Here is an 18,721-nt window from a genome sequence, read left to right as displayed (position 1 = left end):
ATGTTTTTAACCATTTTTTGGATTTTTTTAGGAGATTTTGACAAAAAAAAATTCCCTAGGTCGGTGCAATTTCCGAGCATAGAATCGCGCCGATTGGGAACTATTAAGACTGTCAAGCGCGTTTTTGGCGCTACTGTTTTTAAAATAGTCGCATCGATGCTATGAACAAAATTTTTCAAGTTTTTGCCTAATTTGTCCAATGGAATCCAAATTTTTCTGGCCAAAGATGTTTATTGACTTGATTATATGGTTTTTGCAGGGAAAAAATCATGAAAAAGGGTGGATTGGAAGGAACGCGAGCATGAGGATATTGACACTCAAGCAATGGCAGACCCAAATTGCTTGAATGCTCTGAGGAACTATGGGCTCCTCAAATTCTTCCTCACACAAGGTCTATGGGCTCAACTCGAATTGCTATTATATTTGATCAGTCTCTGGGATGTGAATTGAGATGTTTTCATGATCCGTGACCAAGAACTAGAGTTGGAAAATTTAGACATATATTTCATCATAGGACTATCCCGGAGAGGGGAACCAGTCAATCTATATGGGTCAAGGCCTATTAGGGAAAGTGTGACCATGTTACTTTCTAAACACTACCTGGAAGCACTCAAATCAAAAAGTGGCAAGTTCGAGATCATGACTATTTGGGATCTTGTGCTGAGAGTGTTACTGCTGACCATAAACAGAGTGGCTGGTGCTCAAGCACAACATGAAACCAACAAGTCGAAGTTTTAGTATGTTATTGACTGTACGACGTCAACTATCTTCAACTAGGCCGAAGCCATGAAGGTAAACATGAAGCGCCAACTATCAAAAGCCAAGGCGAGAAACCTGAAGCAGTTCTGTTATGGGTCCATTCTAGTGACCTTCTTCCTAGAGCAGGTTTCGTTGTTTCACTACCAACCGGTTGAGGTGGAACCGCCATTGCCACGAGACCCACGGATGGTCCGTTGGAGTGCATTGATGCCCAGGATTATCGGGGGCCAACATATGTCCTATAAGCTCACCTTCTTCTCGTGGTTACGACGACAGATAATCGTAGTGGAGGATTGGCCCTACAGCGGTACCGATTTCCATGGTGATCCGAACATGCCACTCTCGGGGGGGGAGGATTATGATGATGGAGGTAAAAACAAAAAATTTTAATTTTTGAATTTTTTTATTGTTTTTGAAATATATGTATTCATGACATTTCGATTTTATAAATGTAGGTGTTGGACCAAAACATCCTGTCGGGATGTCCCCGATTGCCAGGTGTGTTTCTCGGCAATTATATGTCTCTCCTTATCAGGAAGGAAGTGACAATGAGGAGGAGATCGCGTGGAATCTCAAGGGATTGACCCACAGTATCCCAGAGTATGCCCAGATGGGTGATGTCCCACGCCAGTATCAGAGGCATACAGTGGGGATATCAGATCGGATCCGCCGACTGCTAACTCGTGTAGTGCGAGAAGTTACATGCTACCATGAGCATCATGCTGTTTAGTTGATAGGTCTAGCATTCCACAATTTTTAGGCCTACAAGCCACTGATGTATTTGAACACACATATTATTTTTTGGGGTTTTGATGTATGACAAACATTACTGTATATATATATATATATATATATATATATATATATATATATCCTTGCTTACTATGGCACAAACGTTTTGTTTTTTACTTTTTACATGTTTCGCAAATGTCTATCTAGCACATAATTAGCTAATGCATCTATTAGTGTATTCATGTGTCTAGGAATATGATGATATGTAATGTAATCAAAATTTCTCTCCAATAAACGAATACATAGATACATTCTCAATATTTGATGGTTTCTGAAGGAATATTTCCTGTTGAGTTGAAGGATGAGAAGCTGTGAATCAAGGTTGACAATCAATTCCTAAATGTCAAGAGTGATAGCTTCTGACAACAATTCGATAACTACGCTATACTCAGCGATGTTATTAGTTGTTCGACCTAGACAAATACCTTGAAGATCAATCAACTCACCATGGGGGTCATAAATGGCCCATGCCGCAGATGATAGATTCTGGGTACTACGGCAAGCACCATTAGCGAAACTGATGTGAGGAGACACCAACATCTGCAAAGCAGGAAAAAACATAATAAGCAGGAAAGTTGCTTGCAAAACAACACACCAAACCACACTGTACAAAAATGAATAACACACTATTGTACAAAAGTAGCCATGCAAGATGACCTAAGCATAGTACTTTTTGAGATAAAGCCCATTATGGGGCTTGTCTAAGGGATTTCCCTCATAGTCAATAAGCTCATAGGCCCCTTTCTGTAACACACGTTTAAAAATGTAGGGCCCATGCCACATGGGTTCGAACTTGCCTACCCCCAACTTATCATTAGCCTGATCATACAGAAGAACCAAATCGCCTTCAGAAAAATCTCGAGGAGAGACAAACTAATCAAAATGGGACTTGACCCACTTTTTCTATGCTTCGATGACCAAAGAAGCAAGACGACGAGTCTCATCCTGTCATTCTAAATACAAGAGGCACTCTTTCTGAGGTGAGGTCTTGGGGAGAAGTTCGATAGCCAGCTTGAGGGATGGAATTTCGCACTCAATCGGTAAACTTGCTTCCAAACCATAGACTAGTTGGAATGGTGTGAATCCAGTTGCGTCCTTGGTCAAGGTTTGGTAAGCCCACAGAGCTGAAAAGAGCATGAGATGTCAATTTGACTTGTGCATCCCACTGGTACACTGAAGCATAGTAACCAAGGCTTTGTTCACAGATTCAACTTGGCCATTGGCCTGAGGGTAATACGGGGTTGAGCCATCGTGGCATAGACCCAACGTAGAAGTCAGCTCAGCCATCATGTAATCTCGAAAATGGGAGCCATGGTCGGTGACAATGGCCTGAGGCACTCCAAACCTGGAAATAACGTGATTGAATAGAAATTGAGTTGTCGTTTTATCGCCTGCAAAGTATGTAGGCATCTCTTCGGCCCATTTGGTGAAATAATCCACAACAATGATAATATATCCATGCCCTTGTCCAAACGAGGGTTATAGGTCATATAGTCAATGCCCCATTTGGAAAAAGGACCAACGGTAATAACAGGGTGTAGGTGAGCGGGTGGGGCGCATATTTTACGTTGATAAATTTGCACTCATGGCACTTGCGAATAGCAAGGATATAATCCTTGAAGATGGAGGGCCAAAAATAACTAGCGCGAAGGATTTTTTGAGCAGTAGCATATCTAGGAAAGTGATCACCACATGCGCTAGAATGGCAGTCATTCAAGACTCTCGTAGCCTCCTCGAGGGTGAGAGAGTGGCGAAGAATTGAATTGACACCGATGCGATATAAAGTATCTTCAATGGTACAGTAGGGTTGAGATTGATGCCAAATGCGTCAACAATCATCCTTGGTCAATGTAGACCGGAAGGTGGATGTCTAGAGATATACGATGATATCACCATATCAGGGGTCGAGAGTGCTAATTAGGTGAAGAGTCTTGTCCGAGAGTTGCTCATCGGCACCAGCAGGAAGAGAAGCAGAGGGAAGGGAGCAAATCAACTCAGCATAGACCATAGATTTCTTAGGTTTGGCATTAGTGAACACCAAATCAAATTCTTGGAGGATGACGATCCATTTCGAATGCTTTCCCTCCAGCAACTAACGAGTCAGGATGTAGGTCATGGGGTTGCATTTCGAAGTCACAGTGGTAGTGTGGAGTAGAATGTAATGCCGAACACGTTGATCCACTTGTATGATAGCCAAAGCCAACTTCTCGACATGAGCATAATGCGTTTCGGTGTCGAGGAGGTTGCCACTGAGGTAATAAATAACATGTTCATTGCCTTCGTCATTGTCCTGTACCAGCACCATAGCGATGGTACTAGAGGCCATAGCTAGATAAAGGAAGTAATCACAATGATAGTTTGGGGGGTGCAACAAATAAGCATTGATGAGGACAGCCTTTAGGTCATCGAAAGACTCTTGGGCAGCCTCATCCAAAACAAATGGGGTTACTTGCTTGAGAAATCGAGTGAACCTTGAAGCTAGCTCAACATAGTTTGGTACGAAAAGATGGAGGAAATTTGCTTTTCCCTGTAGACCCTGCAGTGGATGTAATGAATATGGAGGGGGTAAATAAACTATGGCCTCGACTTTAAGAGGATCAAGGCGAATGCCTTCTTTCAAAATGATAAAGTCGAGGAGTTGTCCAGATTCAATGAAAAAGACACATTTATGTGGATTCAACTGAATGTTGTAGTGTCTACAGCGAAGAAAAATTTGCCGGAGATGATCAGGGTGATCATGGCATTTACGAGAATGAGCGGGGAGATCATCCAAGTAAGGTTGAACGATGTTTTGAATGTCATGGAACACATAAGACATCACTCTCTGAAATGTGGCCCTAACATTCTTAAGGCGAAAAGGGAGCTTTTTATATGCGAAGGTCCCCCATGGACAGATAAAGGCTGTCTTATATTGATTAGCGCATGCAATTTTTATTTGGTTGTAACCAGAAAAACCATCCATAGAGGGAAAGAATTCACTCCCAGCACATTCATCAATGATCTGGTCAATGAAGGGAGTGGGGTAATTATCCTTAGGACAGGCATGATTGAGATCATGGTAATCGATGCAAACGCAAATAGTGCCTTGTTTCTTTGTCACCAGTACAATATTTGACACCCAATCTATAAGAGGGATTGGATAAATAAATCCAACTTTCAGAAGTTTTTCAACTTCACCCTTAATGGCGGGCACTTTTTTAGGGTGCACTAGAAGAAGCCATTGGCGAACAGGCTTCGCATTAGGATATGTTGGAATCTCATGCACAACTATACTTGGGTCAATGTCAGGCATTTCTTCATATGACCACACAAAAACATCCTGAAATTCTTGGAACAGACGAGTATAGAGCTTGATATCTTATGGAGAACAAGTTACCCTGATATGGACATTTTCAACGACACCAAGCTTGACAAAAATATCAACTGGAATCGTTTGGGTAATGTTACCCATGTTCCCTTCTGACAAAACTTCGTGAGTCATGATCAACATCTGAAGTGGTAGGGACAGGAACAGAGAAGAGAACTCCTCGAGACAAGTTGACATGACCACCGGGCTAGGTAAGAACGAGGAACGATGATGAGTGTCATTCCAAGGTAATTCCTACAAAGACATTACTTCCATGATACTCTCTTCAGAAAGAAAAGTCTTGGCTAAGGGATTGAGATATTTTGAAGAACCAAGCCACGGGGATTGAGAATACGCATCGAGAGATGTTCTTGAAATAGTTTGATCAGAGGACACTGAAGGCGACACTGAAACAATTTCCACGTAATTAATTTTGGAGGGACTTAACGGCATAACGTCGCCCCATGTATCAACAAGATCCGGTGAAGGAATGACCCAGGGATCAGACTTGACAAAAATCATGTTGACGGAGGCAACATGAGGAGGTGGGAGTGGAAAATTGCCCATCAAGGCAGGATCTTTAAAGAGTCCTGGCCCCACACTCTCATAAGGAGCATCGGTGTGCTTTACATATAGAACATTGTCATCCGAGGAGGAAGAGGCAAAGAAGGACAGTTGGTCAACTATGACTATCTTCCCTTGATGGGGAAAGCGAATCACACGGAAAAGGGAGGAGGCTACAACATGCATGGCATGGGTCTAGCTCCGTCCGAGTAGAAGATTGTAGTTAATATTAGCGTCAACGATCTCTACTTCAACGTGTACTATCTTTCCCTCCAAAGTGATGGCAAGGTTGGGAAGGACACCGAATGGTCGTGAATCACGTTCGTCAAAAGCTTCCAAAGTGTTAGGGGACTGGTTCAGAGTAGGAGAACCAATTGCCTTCCACTAAGAGATAGACATGATGTAGGTAGAAGTACCTTCATCGACGATGGTCCTCTGAATGGTTTTCTCACTTATGACCACCTAAATGATAAAGGAAATCTGATGTGGTAAACGCGGAATGTGGTTTTCCAGGTTAAAAAAAATAAGATTAGAGTCAACTGGATCAATACCCCTAATAGCCGACAGTAATAATTTCTGCTGGGAAGGACAAATTTGAAGGACCTCGAGAGCAGACATAGTTAATGGCGCTTGAGCCAAATATTCAACAATGTTATAATGTTGAGCAACTTGAGCGTTAGGATTGTACAAGGGCTTTCGTAGCACACCTTGAGAAGGTGGTCGAATGGCGGAATCAATATTAGGTCGCTCTATATGGAGACGATCGGAATTGGATGGGGAAGAAGAAGAAGGGGTACCTTCTTTCTCTTTCCCCATTGTCGGGGTAGGATTTTGATAATCTTTTGACTTGGTAGCCACATTAATCGGTGTACTCATCATGAACACTTGTGAACCTGTGGAAGGGGATGACTAAGGTTGGTCTACCATTTGGGTTTGCTGGGACGAAAAGGGCTCTTTCAGGACAGCTGGGGTCCCTTTGAGCAAACGACTAATTTCGGATCGTCTAGGACAATCCTTAGTATAATGATTCTCCTCATAGATGAGGCATGGATATTCGGGCTTCCATTGGGAAGCATCACCAGTAGATGACTTAGGATGACCTTGTTTGATCGGGGCATCGACTTTACGCTTACCTTTGCCTTTCATCTTACCTTTAGAGGATTTATTCGCTGTGGTGGACAGGACAACATGAACCTCCGAGGTTTTACCAAGGCCAGATGAATTGCAAGAGGAATCATTGGGAGCAGTGTTAGAGACCAATTTTTGTTTGGAAGAAGATTTTGCAGGGGTCTAAGTGACTGAACCAATTAGTCCATCAATAGGAGGGGTAGCCAGAGACTTAGATATCCTCAAATCAGATGATGGTCTGGGCACATAGGGTAACACATCATATAATGTGCGGAATGTGAATAGACGAGGTCTAGATACTAGGCATGCGCGATGACTTGTTCCTCAGTGACGCATCCACCCATAGAAATGTCCTCAACAATTTTGTTGATGAATGATTTGGTGAACCATTCGGTCAACAACTGATCAAAAATATCAAACTTAATCTGATGACACCTACGTCTCCATTCATGGATATAATTGGAGATGTGGGTCGAAGTGTCTTTCTTGAGCGATGTTAGCAGATGGGTGGCAGTGTCATAGCGAACTGACAGCTGGAAATGTGTGAGAAAGGCCATGGTGAGAGTGTTAAGGTCATGATAGGTATTTCGAGGTAGCTCGATATACCACTTGGCTAAGGCACCTGTAAGAGTTCGTTGGAAAAGCCGAAGATGAATGGAATCATCAACGTAGGAATTTGAGGAGCACCAGAGGTGATATGTCATCACGTGGGCTTATGGATCCTCTTTTGCATTTCCTTAAAACTTCGGACAATCTCTTGCGATCTTGGATGGAACTAGAGGCCAGTATGGCGAATGAAGAATTGGGTCATTCGTGAGTCTAGACACATTTGGCAATTCTAGTGTGGCCAAGAACAATAATTGGGTATTGAAAGGCATTTGAGGTCGATAAGGGGGCCCAACTAGCGGGGCCCATCCCTATTGGTAAGGATTTTGTCCCCATAAGGGAGGATTTTGTCCATATGGCATTTGATTTTGTCTCCACTGTAGGTTACCTTGCCCGTAGGGAGGATTCTGACCTTGAAAGCCTTGAAATTGTCTAGCTATAGGCTGTTGATAAGCAACATACGGTTAAAAGGTTGTTGAGCATGCTAGCCTTGGACATATGGATTTTTCACCTGATGTCCCTGAGCATAAGGGTTTTGGACCTACTACCCTTGGACAAAAGGGTTTTGGACTTGCTGCCCTTGGACATAAGGATTTTGCATGTGTTGCCCTTAGACATAAGGATTTTGGAGCTGCCGTCCTTGGACAAAAGGAGGTTGAACCTGTTGCCCTTGGACATAAGGATTCTGCACCTACTGTTGCAGGACTTGACCATGGCCTTGCCCTTGCAAGGGTTGACCCCGTTGATATGAGTATAAGGGTTTCTACTACCCGAGTTGACCTTGTTGCTGCAAGGGCTGACTTTGCAACTGTAAAGGCTATCCCTGTGGCTGCAGAGGTTGACCTTGTGAAGGCATAGGCTAGGAGGATTGTGGCTGCATGGTTTGCTGCAACGGTTGTGAGGGTTTCCCCTGCGGTTGTTGCAGTTGTCCTTGTTGCGGCATCATCATGACTTGTTGCTACATGGATGGCCCTTGCTGCAACAAAGGTTTCCCTTACTGCTATAGAAGTTGTCCTTGTTGCTGCAAAGGTACTTGAACAGTTCCCGGAATGACACCTTGAAAGTTCTCGAACTATATCTGGCCATACCCACCAGGCACAGCAGATGGACCAGGCCAGACATAAGGTCTAGGCTAAGGGATGTAGGGCATATTAACCATCACTCGTGAACCATATGGAACATAAGGAGGTTGGTACTGAACCTGAGCCATATGAGGCTACTGGTATTGGATGTTACTTGACCCAGACGGACCAACAAGGTTTGGCTATTGGTACTGGACGTTACTCGATCCAGCAGGACTAATAGGGTTTAAAATGGCACTCGAAGAGGGTTGGTTAATTCCAACCATGTGAGCCACTCTCATTGGTTGTACCAGACATCATAGAAACATTCAAACTTTATCCCTAGGTGGTGGCACAGCCTGTCCACTTACTAGAGGGATCAAAGAACTGACAGAGACATGACTCGAGGTCGTCGGTTGAACCGACAGGTTACTTGGACCGACGAAACAAGAGGATTTGGAATGGTGGGTTGCACCGGGATTGAAGTATCTACAGAATGCACCATTGGTCGGGAGGTTGGGTTCTAAATGAATTGACCTGAAGTAGGCATAGCGCCAGATGCCCAGATAGGATTGTTATATAGTGATGAGGCAATAGGTGTGCTGGAAACCAACTAAGCTAAAGTCACGTAATTGCGTGGTAACTTAGGATGAGCACTGGTCAGAATGCTTCCCGTGTAAGGGAAAACTTCAGGAGGGAAAGGATATTCCTTCTCCTCGACTGTGCATGGAGTGGAACCCTTCGAGTGAGTTGGAGAGGAGACTGGGATTTCACCTTCTGATTCCATGGGTGAAAACAGGCAGTGACGAACTACCGAAGATGTTCGAGGGGATAATTCCAAAGGAATACTCAACTGATTGTAAGGACTGTACAGACATTGTAGTAATATCACAATAGGATCGAACAAAGGATTTGGAGGATAAACAAACAGTCCAAGCTGACCTTCGGCAGTTGGTGGACTCTCGGGAGTCTGGATAGGATTGTCCGGAGATTCTGGGCCAATGTCAGAAAGTGACCCAGTATCTGAAGGAGAGGGGGGACGAGATGACAAATGTTGAATACTCAGAACAATTCCAAGCTCAACACCTTGGTCCTCAAGTGACTGTGGCAATTCAGGGAAATGCTCCTCAAACAATATTTCAGACGGAGGAGAGGAAGAGGAACTAGGCGAACCAGTTGGTTCACCCACAATGATTTTGTCTCAAATAACCAGAAGAGAGATTGATTCCTAGGCTTTAAAATGTATTTAAAGGTATACTCATGATGTGGTCTAGAAAAATACTAATAGGGATGTTATATGATCGTGGGCAAAAACAAATTGGTGCTCTTTCATGTTTTAAGAGTCGAGAAAGAAGCAAAGGTGACTCTATCACTTTCGGTTTGAAACGAACTCGAAAGGACAAGTGCTCGAGTGATATTTTATATTTAGGGAGTCAAAAAGATCAAAATGACTACTTAGGATGATTTAGGCAAAAAGGATTACCGGGTAACCGTGAACTGCAGAATACCTCCTGGTGAACCGAGAAGTACGAGCAGGCAATCTCCTCGAATGCTGTGTTCGGTGTATCATGTTTACAAGGCAGAAGACTCAGCTTCCTATGGATAAAGGATTGCAACCTAGTGGGGTCTCCCTTTATATACATGACGATACAGGGAACACAAGTCCGTACTAGCATTGTCTAGTGCCAAAGCGAACCGCAGCTACTAGGTTTAAAGACGTCGGAACACGTCTCTAGCCTAGACCTTCTAAATGTGATCGTTAGGTTTCAAATGCGCCTTAGGTTAATTGAATACATTTTAGAATTTATCTTGAAATTATGTCTCGGTTTTCAGGTCTTATCGATGTGACTCGAAAAACACCTATATGTAGCTAAATGAGACAAGACCGTTTCAATTCGATGAATTGTCTAAACTAATGAGAGTAGAAAACACACTCAAATGCAACAAAACAAGCAATTGAAAGCAAAATGACCCTTTCACTATTTCACTTTTTTGAAAACAAAATGATGAAAACACTCTTTCCAATTCATGTCATTCCTATCAAACGCACTTCAAGTAGTCCTTTTACTAGTAAAGAGAATTCATTTCTTTTCCAATGCAAATGATGATGCAAATCTAGTCTTCAATGATGCTAACTAATGTAACATATTGATTCAGCAAAATAGAATTATGTATTTTTCAACGAAATGAGAAAACGAATGCTTTACAAACACTTCACACTTCAATGAAACATTTCCAATACAATTAATCACAAGAAAATGCAAAGCACAAAAGAGAATTCCTTTCAAACTAATGATGCAAATACTCAACCAAAAACAAGATGAGCAATGTGATCTATTCCCGAACACTCAAACAACAAATGAAACTTTTCAAACTTGTTAAATGGAAATCAAAGCAACAAAAGGATTAACAAACGAAATGCAAGGAGCAAATTGACTATCAACCTGACTTGCTGAGCACGCAAACAAGTGAATTAATGATGAACTAGATTCCCTAAGGGTATACACCATCCAAGAACTCAAGAAACCAAGTGAAGAAAATGCAAATCAAACAATCATATAAACCAAGATAAAAGAGCTTTCGAGCCAGGGAGAACACAGTCAAAACAAGCTGAGAGACAGAAATTAGAAGGGCCAGACACATTGGCTATGATTTAGGGGAAACCCTAATCTTCACTTATAGGAATTGGGGCGACTGCCTAACTAAAAACAAGCACCAGAAGGGGGTCGGCGAGACTGTTTTTGAGAAACTTGCTAATTGGCGCGTTTGTCAGAAAAATAAATGCGTTGACCGAGGATTAAAGGAAAAAATAAAAAATTTCAAAGGCTAAAACTAGACTTGCCACTGTAAATTTCAGGTTCAGAGCAGTAAACCAGGGAAAGCAGAGAACACTAAAGGGAAATGGTGATACTAGAAAAATTCACACAAAACCATAAAATGACAGTGAATCAAATAGAAGGATTGGCTCCCTAACGGAGTCGCCAATTTCTGGTGCAAGTAAATTCTCAGCGTAGACATAAAAAATTCCTCTAGCTCGAGAGAGCAGGTCTAGCCACAAACAAACAATCTATGGAAAATCTCCTTAAGCTAGAATCCATTAAGAGGGCCTACCTCTTAGAACATTATTCCGCTTGGTGATGATCCTGCTTCCTTACTCTAGCTATGTTTCTTTTCCTTCCTTCGAATACCTGAAACAAGCAAACAAACAACAACAACAAACGTGATAGCATACAATATTGTATTCAACCTACTTAATAGGTCAAGTAACATTAATCCATAAAGATGTAAATTAACACTTCATGTAGGAAATCAATCAATAGTTGTATTCATATGAATCAGAAAGAGATTACAAGCAATGCCTTGATGTTGTTGGTCTCCTCTGACGTATTTGAGTTCCCACACTTCTGCTAACACCTCATGGATAACCCCAATAATGGAAGTTTTAAGGCCTCTTCCCTTTAGTCTCAAACCAAACCAAAACACACTATTCTCCCTCAAACATACACTAGAAAGCTATAAGCTATAGATGTCTTGTTGATCATTCAAACTCACTCCAAAACTAGTTTAGCTTGGGAAAAGTGAGGTTTATATAGCTTGGATGGATGGAAGATGGTTCCTCTCATCATGGGAGAAGGTATTATCCCTTCAGTTTGTTCCATCCTAATAGGGGAAAGGAGCCCAAACTGACTTCTTCAGCTCCATCTAGCCCAACCATCTACCAAACTTCCATTATGAAGCTTCTAGAGTTGGAAGCTTCGACTCCATATTTAAAAAACTTGCCAAAAGAGGATCAACGCCACTGGGAAAGGGCTCAGTCACTACATATGACGCTAGTGTTAGTTTTAATCTCTGCAAATCGGCGCGAGGAGGAAACTGGTCAGTAGCGTCGGTCTTATAAACTGGGGTAAAAGGAAGATTCTTGGGAAATGATGCAAAGGGAAATTATTCTGCTCATGGAGAGGGACATACTAGGAGTTTCTTCATGATGGGAAGGCATGTAGGTTCACTGTAGAGGTCTTCCAGGATCGTGGATGGGGAGTACACATATAGTGACAAAATGTTGTGTAACAATGGCCTCCTTCCTCTTTCCATTTTTCTTCACCTAGTCTCTGTAGTCAAAGCATTACCTGATGTCTCACCAGAGCTTTTCTGTCACATTTCCTTGCTAAGGATGGCATCAACAACATCATCAAACTTTAAAGTACTAGATCCAGAGATAGAGTTACTAATGGCCATAACTAAATCATTCCAACTTTCTGGTAATGAGCACATAAACAATAGAGTCCTAACTTCATCATCAAAATTTACCCCTACAGAACTTAACGAACTGGTAATTGTATTTAACTCATTTAAATAATTACCAACAAATCCACCTTCTGACATCTACATATTAAACAAATGCTCATAAGAATTACCTTATTCAAGGTAAGGGTTTTTCATATAGTTTCTTCAAGGCCCTCATTAGACCTTCCATTGTTGTTTCCTTCGAAATGTTGAAGGCTACTGATGCCAGCAGGCACAACCATATTGTTCCTAGTGCTTTTCTATCAAGAATCTCCCATTCTTTGTCCCTCATACTCATCGACATCTTTGATTTTTCACTTAATGGTAGGTACAAATCTTTCTTATACATATAGTCTTCCATCTGCATCTCCCATAACTAGTAGTTTTGGCCATTAAATTTCTTAACCCTAAACCTACCATCTTTTGTCATTGCTCCCACTCGAACCAGGAAGCCTTCCCTCCTGCAAGTTTATTAGCCAAATAAGCCTTCAACTTTGATACTAGTTGTTAGAAAGTAATTAACTGAGAAATGAAATACAAAAAATATTGTGGAAACAAAAATACAGAAATGCATAGAACAAGACAGACACAGATATATGTGGTTCACCCAATTTGGGCTACGTACATAGAGAAAAATACAATCCTTCCTTTTATATTATCCATCAAAATGAAGAGATACAACCTACAATAGATATGTGGTACTTTCCTCTTCGCTCTCACAACCTCCTCTCTCTCCCTATCACTATGAATAATAATACACATCCGCAATACAATTCCCTCATATAAACTGAGGGGATTCCTTCTAGGGGAAAAACCCCTAAATTAAACATAACTTTTACCATCATATCATCTGCCTAATGAACGACCCAGATTGGCTATGAAATTACAATATTTTACAAGGGAAATTTTCATCTATTTTTAGCTTCAAGTGTGCCGCCCCCGAACCCCCGCCGGGGGGGGGGGGGGCTCCAAACATGAAACTGCCCCCCGGGACCCCCCAGGAAACAATAGTGGGCGGGAAAGCCCCCCCACACCCCTCCATTAGGGATTGGGATCCAAACACGATTGAAACAAGACCTATGAATCAGGAAGATAATCAGGCTCCACATGTAACAGTTTACCCAAGGGAGTTCATTTGCATACTCCAAACACTTTCTTTGGTTTTCAACTTCTTCTTTCCATCAACCAAAATATGTGCATACCTCTCTCAAATGCCTCTAAGGATTCGTATAATTCACTCAATTATTGTTACCCATAGTCATCACAAAAGAAATACCCATAGCTTGAAATAATGCATTAAGATCAGAAACATATATGTATAAGATGTAAATGGTTAATAATACATTTGAATATGAAATGTTTTTATATATTGCTTGAAGAGAAGGGTCAAATAACTTTGGGATTTAATTATATAGTTAGTAAGCTTTATTATTAGATATTATTTATTGTATGGGGCATAGCATTCCCATTGGTTTGTCAAAGAAGAAGCCCATGTATCCAAGGTTTATCTAAGTTTCACTTGTAATGTTTTACTTACAGTAATGGAAAATTATGGAATTGAAATGGAAGATATGTATTAAAGTTAAATTACAACAACTAGCAATTAAATAATTAACAAAAAACAAAACTATCTTGATACATGGGTTTTCACCAAGAAATCAACATTGACAAATTCTAGTTGTAATAGGGAACTACTATAAAGCAAACACATTAAGGTTATAAGGATAATATCACATAGCAATAAGGATTTGTCCTAGTTGTATTAAGGATAGTCGATGGAAATGTTAACATAGATTCTAGAATCTCATTCAATTTGGTGATTATGTTTTGCACGTATGTTTTGGATGGGGTATAATGAATATGGATGGAGGAGGAAGAGTCCATTAATTATGACGATGAATCTTTGGACATGGTTAATGGCTCATTTTTTATTTTATGGGGGAAATTATCAAGGATAGGCAAAATTAAAATTTATCTTTTTCCATTGACTTCGTAAATTCTTAGATTTTGTCTTTCCTTCATAAGTCTTCTCAAGTACTCATGGAATATTTTAATGGTTCTCACCCTAAGGATCTCATAGTCAGGCCCTATGGTGTCCCCTTGGTATTGAACTAGGAAAAAATCTCAGTGATTCAACCAACTAGATTGGAGTGTACAAGAGTTGTTACAAGAGGAAATAAATATATAATCTTGTCAATCCCTATGAGTATGATCATGTAGCTTCAAGCATGGGATGTAGGGCTCAAGGCCCAAAGTGTTTTTCATCTATTTTTTTCTCCCAACACCCGAGAAAAACTTGCTTTAGTTTCTAAGAAGTCATTTGCAATCAATATTAATCAAAATTCATCCATACAATTTTAGAGAACCAATAGATAATGTATGTGTAGAAGTGTTTAGGGAGGAAGCTTTGGTAAAAAAGGCTTCAAAGGCTTTACTAGGTATTGAAGGACTTGTGGAAAGGTCAAAGATCAGTGGATGACCACAAGTTGTAAGGGTTTATCAAGAAAAACTTTAAAGGGAATGTGTTAAGAGGAGAGATGTTAGAATCTAAATGGTGATTGATGAAGACGTTGTGATGAACCAAATTATCCCAATGAAGAAATTGGTTGTATTGCAGGTTCTTGGAGAAATTCATGAAGGAAAAAGATTTGAGAGAATGGATGGGAAATTATGAGGAAATTCCATGGGTTATATAACCACATTTCATGTTATATCACAAGAGTGGGTGGATTTTCCATTAAGAATAGTGAAGATGTCGAAAGGATAATAAATGGAAATTAGTATTGAGGTAATGCTTTGTTAACCCTCGAATCACGAACACCCATGTTTTGAACTTGGGGTTGAAAAGTCTATAGTCCACCTCATATGGGTTAATCTAGTGTTATCACAATATTTTTGAAGTGAATCCATTTTGAAGAAAGTAGTTTGGTGGTATTTATGAGTTTCATGGAAGATTTATGCAAGTGTGAGATAAAAATTATAGTGAAGATCATTGCATGGAATGAATTTAGGGATAGGTCTTTTAGACTATGTATAGTTAGAGGTAAAAAAATGGATTTTTTCCCAAATATGACATTATGAGGGTATCCCATCCCATTGTATTATTTGTAATCAATAAGGATATGTCAAAAATGAATTCCCTTCTGAAAAAAATCCTAAAAGTCATTTTTGGAAAATAAAAAAAACAAGGCTTTAACATCATGGAGAGTGAAAAATATTCAAAGCCAAATGGATCTGGTGATATCTATGGCGTAAAATGGTTTGTCCCAACTAAATCTAATGAAGATGATGTGAAATTATTGGCGCAATCCATGCCCCCCTAAAGTAAAAAGTTGTTTCTTTCAAAATCCACATAAGGCTTAGAGGCAAAGCTAGCAAAAGTCATAAAATGCAATAGCAAGATAAAGTAATTGCATTCGAGGACCTCACCTCTAGTTCAAGATATGAATGTTGAATTGTCTTCTCCTCAATACCCTCTCTCCCATTAATTTAAGTCATACTTAGTGTGTCGTGGGATATGCTTGAGTGAATTTCATCAATGGGGGAGGACGGGAATTTGATCAGGACCCTCCAACATGCTAAAGTACTAGTTACAAAACCCGAGGGAGCCAAAATTCTCACTAAGCAACTCTATACTCTTAATGAATGTGCATGGTAGGAATAATGCCCAAATTTCTAACGCGGATAGGTTGGAGGAAAATATGAAGATAGTATTTAGAATAGAGGAGGATGAGGGTAATGCTCGAATTCCTTTGCCCTTTAGGGCTCTTACTCTCTCTACAAGAGACCCTCCAAGTTTGGGAAAGCGCTAATTAAAACAAATCCTAGAAATATAATGCCTTCTCTAAACCTAAATTTATCTTTAGATATCACTTGAGATCTAAAACATCCTAGGTGGAAGTTTCCTACATACAGGAGATGGAAGGACCCTTGGGGCTAAATAAGGGTTTGTCTACTATTAACACCCCACGAAGAAATTAGCATAGAAAAATGTAGCACAAGAAATAAAAAGTGGTGAACAACATTAAAATATGTCGGCCCTTAGAGAAAGGAAGACTGAAGGAGAGGGTAAGTAATGCTATTATTCTTAATCTATATAAAAGGGTTGGGATCCCATAAGAAAATCCAACTTGGAAGAATCAATGGTTAAGTAGAGAAGAAATTTTGATGAAACTAAATTGATTTTCGGTATTTGAAAATTGTTGGAATATTGAAATAGAATTAGAAGCTAGGTACGACATGGGAGAATTTCAAACCATTATCCAGTTGTTTTCTAGTGTTGAAATTCTATAGCATGTGCAGTAGAATACAATTTTTTGATATGATAATTACTTCCTAGTGATTTTCAAACATCATTTCCCAAACTACTAATATCATTGAATATTTACACAGAAAATTTCAACAATAAATGAAACAGAAACAATAAATATCATAGAAAGAAAGCCATGCATAGTAGACATGATATTTTTAACCTAGGAAACCAAAGCTTGGGAGAAAACCCAACAATCTTCTCTTGAGGAGAAATTGTCTTTTCAACAAGGTTTACAAATTAGAAATGTGTTTAGATATTAGTGCCAACTTCCAAGTCAATTTTCCAGTCAAAATTGTTGTTGGTCAATGCTGGTCAAACCAAATAATTCAACTAAAAAATAAGTCAATTATGGTCAACAATCTGCAGCCAACTCCTACAATCAAACCCGCAGCTGCGGCCTATGGTAAAATCAACCTGTAATCGACTCCCATGTGTGCATGTGGTCAATGTTTATCTGTGGTCAAACTTGATCAAACCATGTGGTTAAAACTTAGTCAAATAGTAGATCACTTCATCCTAGAGCAAGCAATGTGAGTATCGTAGGCTAATCTCCCCAAGCCAGATGTCAAGGATAATGGGAGAAATATTTCCCTTGGCTCATTCACCCCTAGTAAAATTAGTATGGGCCCATGGCTGAATGTATCATTCCCCACTAGTCAAATTAGCATGACCTCGTGGGAGAATGTCTGCTTGATGTAACAAAACATCAATAGTCCCTCTCAATGAGGGATACATTTTGCATCACTCCATGCTTGTCTCTGAAGTATACAAACTTCCCCCTAAATAGAGGCTTGGTGAGAATGTCTACAATTTTCTCGTCTATGGATATGTATTGGAGCTTCACTGCTCCCTTCTGCACCATGTCTCGGATGAAGTGATATTTGATCTCAATGTGCTTCGACCTATCATGAAATATTGGATCCTCTGAAAGCGTAACACAAATTTGATTATCACAATATATCAAGGTCGTCTCTAGCACCTAATTAAATAATCTTTTAAGAAGCTTCCAAAGCCATATTGCTTCCTAACTTGCGACAATAGTTGCAATATACTTTGCTTTTGTTGTACTAAGTGTGACACAAGTCTGCTTCCTACTAATCCAGGATATCATAGTTGATCCTAAGCTAAAGTAGCACCTTAAGGTGCTCTTTCTATCCATTGCACTCTTGGCCCAATCAGAATCAACATATCCCTGCAGCCTCACTTCACCACCTAAGACACATCTCAAACCATATCCAACTATACCACACATGTACCTCAAAACATGCTTCGTTGCAACCCAATGTACATGCCTTCGCTCAACCATAAATTAGATCAAGGTGTTCACTCCAAAGCAAATATTTGGCTTGGCATTAACCAATTACATCAAGGATCCAATCAATTACCTATACAAAGTGGGATCCACCAAATCTTAATATGAAGCAGAATCACTCAACTTCTTCATATTTTTCACCATATGTGTAGCCATGGAATTGCTGTCCATCATACCAAATCTCCTCAAGATTTGAACTATGTACTTCCCTTGTCTAAGGAAGATCTCACCTAGAATCTACCACACCTCTAATCTCATGAAATAATGTATCAAGCCAAGATCCTTCATCTCAAATTCTTAAGATAACTCCCTCTATCACCTCATAATGAGCCTTTATGCTCCAATAAGGAACAAATCATCAACATACAACACCAAGATCAAAGGATCATCATCAAAAACCTTGTAGTAAAGGTTAGGATCCGCATCACTCTTGGTGAAGCCCAAACTCATCAAGTATCCATCAATCCTGGAATACCATGCACTAGGTGTCTTCTTGAGTCCGTACAAAGCCTTCTTCAACCTGCAAACATGGGACTCCTTCCCATGTATTACAAATC

Source organism: Pinus tabuliformis, chromosome 5_2 (assembly GCF_031772625.1).
Source record: "Pinus tabuliformis cultivar Carrire ecotype Pingquan chromosome 5_2, CPIR1, whole genome shotgun sequence".
NCBI lineage: Eukaryota > Viridiplantae > Streptophyta > Pinopsida > Pinales > Pinaceae > Pinus > Pinus tabuliformis.
This window is presented reverse-complemented; position numbering follows the sequence as displayed.